General features: G+C 39.7%; 1 protein-coding gene across 3 annotated transcripts in view; it reads left to right on the top strand.

Annotated features, from left to right (window-relative positions):
• Window positions 1-5711: 5711 nt before the first annotated feature.
• Window positions 5712-6827, top strand: part of tmem63a (transmembrane protein 63A) — a 58981-nt gene continuing 57865 nt past the window's right edge. The window contains exon 1 of one of the 3 annotated variants that reach the window (XM_084083218.1): window positions 5712-5852. The gene's annotated coding sequence lies outside the window, so the exon portion shown is untranslated. Of the gene's footprint in view, window positions 5857-6827 lie in introns of all 3 variants that reach the window. The other 2 variants (XM_084083219.1, XM_084083220.1) reach the window with 2 other exon arrangements.

The raw sequence follows: 6827 nt of genomic DNA, 5'->3' as shown, positions 1-6827 counted from the left end.
TTTGTTGTTGTTGTTATATTATCAATAGAATCTTCATGTTTTGCCAATTATTTGGGGGCCCAACTTACAATGTCTTCACGACCCACCAGTGGGCCCGAGAACCACTGATGCAAATGAATGGAAACCATTCTAACGATCATGTGATCGTGCATGATAAAACCTCAAATAGTTGCAATCATGATCGATTATGTCATAGTGGCAGTGCGGGCGGCAGTGGCTCAGGGGTAGAGTGGCCGAGTAGAGTGAACTGGAAACCGAAAGGTTCCCAGTTCGATCCCGGGCTGGGGGGCTCCCCCAGAGTTAGTGTCGAAGTGTCCTTGAGCAAGACGCTGAACCCCTAATTGCTACCAATGAGCAGGTTGATGCCTTGCATGGTTTCCTCCGCCATCGGTGTGTGAATGGGTGAATGTAAAGCGCTTTGGATAAAAGTGCTATATAAATGCACCATTTACCATTTACCATAGTTGTTACAGGTCTAGTTTGTACTGTGCTCAGAGCAACGCTTAGGAGAACAGAAGGTAGAACAAATAACTTATCTATAAGGAATGAAGAAATAAGTTAGATAAAGTGTTGAGAAAGTGTAACACAGAGAACATGAGTCTTATAGAATGACACTGAGCTGTAAGGCCAGGATTACCATCGAGTGACATTAATTTATTGCAAAAGCGATCCCGGTGCAGAGCACTGCATGAATGCAGATTCAGATATTAATAACAAACTGTCATCCCACAGACTTTAGCAGCTTTGCTTAAGTCTTAAGTTTTTCTACCAGAGGGGTGCATGGTCTCCAGGTGGAGTTGCCTAGCAACCGCTGTGGATATTTCTGAGTGGTAACCTCTGATGACAGGCAAGACAGGGGGGGGGGGGGCTTACCATCACCTAAGAATTAGCAGCCTCTTTGTTAACCTGATTGCCAAACATAAGACGACAATTTCAAAACATTGCAGAATATAGCCAAAAATAACCAAATATAGCCAAACAGTCAAATATAGCCAAATATAGTCAGACATAGCCAATCCACAGCCTCACAACGACGCATGTAGATTGGCTGTACAGTACATATATAATTGTTTTACTTCCTTTACACCTTTACATGTTTTATGATTATTTCACAATACCTTTGTATAATTATTTTGAATGATATATTGATGATTTGGTGCAAACAGAAAGACAGAAAGAAAGAAAGAAAGAAAGAAAGAAAGAAAGAAAGAAAGAAAGTAAGAAAGAAAGAAAGAAAGAAAGGTCTCTTTAATTAAAAGACTATCATACAGGAGCTGCAACAAGGAATCAGAAATAAATAAATCGCTAAAGACCAGCCCGTCACTTAGGATTTGTTGTACAACACATGCAAGGCTATACATGTGAAAACGTTGAATTATATTCCTCAGGCTGCCTGATAAAATACACTAACAGTGTAAATAGCCTTATAGACGTTAGATTAGCCATGTTGTTGTTACATTACGGTGGAGGGGCATCAGGAGCAAATATCTTCTACTTCATCGCACCATATCAGAGTTATACTGAATTAAATATTCACAAAACTATCAATGCGTAAAATTGCACGTGCAGTACAGTATTGGGAGTTCTTTATTTACACGAAGGCAGTTCATAAATATTAAAGCAGAGAGGTAGGGGTTCACTGGCCCCTATAGAGCTCATTCTGTATGCATACCTTCTTTTGATTAGTAATGTGTACAGTGCACTGCTACTTCAAAGTGAAGTGTGTTTACTTACATACGCTTTGTGTCGGTTTGTACACTCGCTAGTTATTAAAGTTACAGGCTGAAGAAAAAAGACAACAATTCCTCTGATAATGATGTGACCTGGTGGTTTGCAGTGGTGGAAAAAGTACTCAAATTCTTTACTTAAGTAAAAGTACCAATACTGCAATATAAAAAGACTGTTACAAGTGAAAGTCCAGAATTAAAAATGTACTTGAGTAAAAGTACAAAAGTATTGGCATCAAAATGTACTTAAAGTACCAAAAGTAAATGTACTAAATATTTGAAAATAGCCTAGGTATAAAATAGGGCTGAAGTGGTTCATGTATGTTTCATTACATAATATCTGAAAAGTAACTAGTAACTAAAGTTTTCGATTAATTGTAGTGGAGTAAAAGTAAATATTTGCCTCTGAGATGTAGTGGAGTAGAAGTAAAAGTATTGGAAATTGGAAATACTCAAGTAAAGTACAAATACCTGTGGCTGCATGTGACTTGACTATGGGTCTGTGTAGGTTTTAATGGAGGTTCACGTTCAGTGGCCGCAGGTGACGTATAGCAAAACAACATGATTGAACAGTGTATATTATGCATTGAAATATAATGCGTTTGAAGGTGTTTGAAGTAGGTAAGAGAGACAACATAGAGATACGAGCGAATAATCCAACAACAACACCAATTCAACTGTAGCGCGCAATAAAGTAAATACAACCGTTAGTGATCATCAAAGATTGAAATGTCTTCACTAAACACATACGGTAATATTCACACAGAAATCTGAACATTTAAAATTCACAGTAAATATGACAATTTAGTATTCACACAGAAATGACCAGTGTGAAGTGTAACAGTAGTAAATACGACCGTTTACATTTGACATTCGTCAGAACAGAACATCATGTGAAGTCAGTCTGACTTCTCTGGAGCTGAATACTTCAACTGTGATTTAGTTGTTAGAGTGGCGTTTGGTGCAATAATGGCATGCCATTTCATTTGAGGGTTAGGGAGGGTTAAAGGTATAGTTCACCCAAAAAAAATACGTATTTTCTATCAATTACACACTCCATGAAGCCTTGAATTCTTGGAGATTTTTTTTGTTTTTGTCGCATTCCTAAGCCAATAATTGATGACCAGCGGAAAGATGCTAATGTCTCCGGTAGGAGACTCAAAGTTGACACTTTGTGTTTCCAACCGGAGCCGTCGCCAGTCATCAAATTATTGGCTTAGGAATGCGACAAAAACAAACAAATCTCCATGAATTCAAGTCTCCATGGGGTGTGTAATAGACAGAAAAAAAGTCATTTTGGGGGGGTGAACTATGCCTTTAACTTCAACACGAGTAGAGTGTTAGAATGCTGCATTTGTGTCTTGTTTAGTAGCATAATTGTTATTATCACTACTTTCCCGTATTATATTTCAGATCCTGATACTCTGTGACCATGTGACTAATCAACATGAGGAAGCGCATGCACCGCATTTTAAGGAGAGGTCGTTTTCACAGGAATTGCTATTATTACAGTTGTGTGTGTGTCAGGACAGATTACTGGTCCAATTACTCACATCTCCTGTGCTGACACAGTACTCCTCATGAAGGGAGGAAGAGGAGGGGAGGGGTCTGGGCCAGGAGGAATGTCCAAGCAGGAGAGCCCAGGGTGAGGGTCCTCAAACCAGACAAGCTGTCAGCCTCCTTCACCGTTGGTACCTTCACCACACACTGGAGGAGAGAGAGACCATTAGCATTAGAGATGAGTGACGTTTGATTACAAATGAATGTCAACAACAATGGACATTTTCATCAATTAAAGCTGCACTATGTAGGATAACTTTCCTCTTCCAGCCCGGATTTGAACCCGGTTTCCTGCGCAAGTGATGATTTTTTTTTTACCATTTAGCTAATAGAGCCTGCCTGCTTGCTCAGGGGATAAATTGAACCGAGGACACAGGATGTCAGATCCTGTGTCTAGGTGAGACATGACCTTTGACATGATCTAAATGTCTCAATAGAAGAGCAGGGAGACCAAATACAACCACACTGATTATATAAGTTATATTGTATTAACATACTCTACCATACAGATTGTATAAGTTATATTGTATAATACAATATATATGGTTTAGAGTATGTTAATACAATATGATTTATACAATCTGTATGGTAGAGTAAGAGTATGTAAATACAATTTGTATAAACATACTCTACCATACAGAGTGGACAACATTTTATTCATTAAAATACGTTGCATATAGTGCTGCTTTAACCACGCAACCCTGAAGTCACTCTGCTGGGCATGTCATAATAATAGGAAAACCTTCAGCAAAAATAGCAATGGGAAAGAATGATGGGGCCGAGTAATAGACCCCTTGGGGACCCCAGACAAGAAGCACGGGAATATAGCACTCACACATCAGCTTCGCCCCAGTGGGATCAAATTATGTCTAAATTCCACCTCTGAACTGCCCAGTCCAATGTAACCATACAAATAAATAAACCTTTTAAGCTTTTATGAGCAATCCAGTTTAGAGGACCTTTGTATTGTGAATTGTACTTCCATGTACTGTTTCCATGTCTTTCTAAATAAAGTATTCAATCAATCAAACAACACATACTGACTGTATGAGTGAATGTTACAGTACAAGTCCTTTACCCTCTGATACAGGTGAACTGGGCACCTTTGTGAAGAGGCCACCATAGAGAGAACTGGGCACTTTAATGGTAGCCTACTGGTGAACTGGGCATTTGTATGAAGTGGGCACTGGAGGGAACTGGGCACGCACTTCAAGTGGTGCCTGTGCAAATATTTGTCTTAAGAATTCATTACTTATGTATCTATTTATTTATTTTAGAACAGGGCTTGATAAAAAGCACCACAGCCCTAGAATAGCTGTGATATTACATGTAGCACATGTAGCACTGTGTGTGTACACTCTACTCACCCAATAATAGGCTCTATGCACACACAGCAGCCATATTGGAAAGAAATTGGGCCTCTTCCTTATTTCCTGCACAGGTTTTACCACTTACACTACTAATTAAGGCTCTGTTCCTTAGTGTAGCACGGTGGTTCTCAAACTGTAACATTTCACGGACTCCATAATAACTCTGAGTGGGTCACTGGGTCCATTTGGTTCCATTTGTTGTTCATATCCATTTGAATGTTCTGGCAGAATACATACGTTTAATAGTATAAATATCTCATCTTTTCCATGAGCTTCACAAGGACAACATTCTCCTACCAGCAGGAGCAGGACTGAACAATTGTTTTCATTTTTGTTGCAGGAATGAACAAACAAATACATAAATGTAAACTTACTTTGGCGGGAGCACACATGGGCCACACACATGCGCACATGACGCGCCCCACACTGCGCACACAGGGCGCAGGAGGAGAGTGTGCGCGAGGCATGGTTCACATGACGCTCGTCGGTCACAAGCGTCATGGTGGAACTTCAACCTGGTTTTGGCACTTTATTAATTTACAACCAGTTCATCTACATAAACGTTCAAATATAAAACGCTTACCCCACGGCCGGCCACAAATGTATCAAGTTAAAACGGGTGGGTCTAAGTACCCGTATTTTCCGTATTATTAAATAAAAAGCCTTTTAACCCGATTGGTGGCCATTTTATCATAGAGTTATAATGTATCAGAGTGCAATACTCCCTCCCAACCGATGGGGTCACGGTCACGTACTTGAAAGCAAAAGGTGAAATGGCCATTGATCAGATTAAAATGTTTTTTATTGAACAATACAAAAGATACAGGTACTTAGACCCAAGCGTTTCAACTTTTAACATCCGTGGCCGTGGGTTAAGCACTTTATATTTGTAATATGAACGTTTATGTAGATGTACGGGCCGTAAATGAAAGAAATGCCAAAACCAGGTTGAAGTTCCGCCATGACTGTAATGCTATGACGGTCATGTTTCAGGTCTATGTGTGTGTGTGTGTGTGTGTGTGTGTGTGTGTGTGTGTGTGCGCAGACACGGATATGAAACGCTGCAGAGAGGAGAGGAAGCCAGCCACACATTAACCATTAAACCATAGAGCTCACAGACCTCACTGCTCTGCACTGTGTTGACATGCTGTTACCACATCATCTGAGGAAATAACTGACACAACACACTATACAGGTATGTGTGCCAGATGATTTAGCTTTATTAGCTGTAGGTTAGCTATGGCAGTATTATCAGTAGTTATTTACAAACACACTGGTCTTTGGACAGTTTTACACACTGATGTTTTAATTAATTCACGACAACGTGCAATGAACTAAATGATTAATGATTAATAATATCTGTGCTGGTTTAACCATCTCTGGGGTGTGACCATTATTGTGTGTTATTATCTTATCTGTCTAAATAACACACAGCTGTTAGTGAAGCAATGCAGATCAACTGTCACTTTCTACAGGACATTATTATTACACAAGAGATTGTCTTGTGTAATAATTCATATGTAAGTGAGTGTCCATGATGCAAGAGAACAACATATACAGATACATAATAAAGTATGAGTTTAGGGATAGTTATTATGGCTTTAGCAGCAACCAGAGGATTATGTGTTTACAGCACAAGTCAGTGTTGACCAGTGTTGCCATGTCTGCTTAGTATAAGCAACTTTGGGCTTGTTTTTCTGTAAATTTGTAAATATTGGTGGTTGTTTTTGTTAGTTTGTTAGTTTGTTTTTTTGTGTGGGGGGGGGGGGGGGGGGGGGGGGGGTTGTTTCTAAAGTTGGTTATTTGGTCTTTCATCATAATGTTGTTTAAACCAGTGGTTCACAAACATGTTCATGTCAAGGACCCCCAGATGAAGGTGTATTTGTTCACGGACCCCTTATGAAATGATTTTTTTTTGCCAGGGACCCTCGTACCAGATTTGTGTTCATTAGATTGTTTGTGAATGCGTTGTCAAATAACCGTCGTATATATATAGGTTTGAAGTGCATGTGGCCTGTCATTAATAGTCACTTCTTTTGGGCTTGTTTTCATAGACCTCTGGTTGCTTGTTTCTCTCGCAAAATGTGGCAACACTGGTGTTGACATGCATGACTCTCTTGAAGCGGTCTTAATCCTATTCCCACCAAGGTGGGGCACATCATCACATCAC

The sequence above is a fragment of the Gymnoscopelus microlampas genome (assembly GCF_963454915.1).
Source record: "Gymnoscopelus microlampas genome assembly, chromosome: 16".
NCBI lineage: Eukaryota > Metazoa > Chordata > Actinopteri > Myctophiformes > Myctophidae > Gymnoscopelus > Gymnoscopelus microlampas.
The sequence above is the reverse complement of the archived record's forward strand: the minus strand, read 5'-3'. Positions and strand labels throughout refer to the sequence as shown.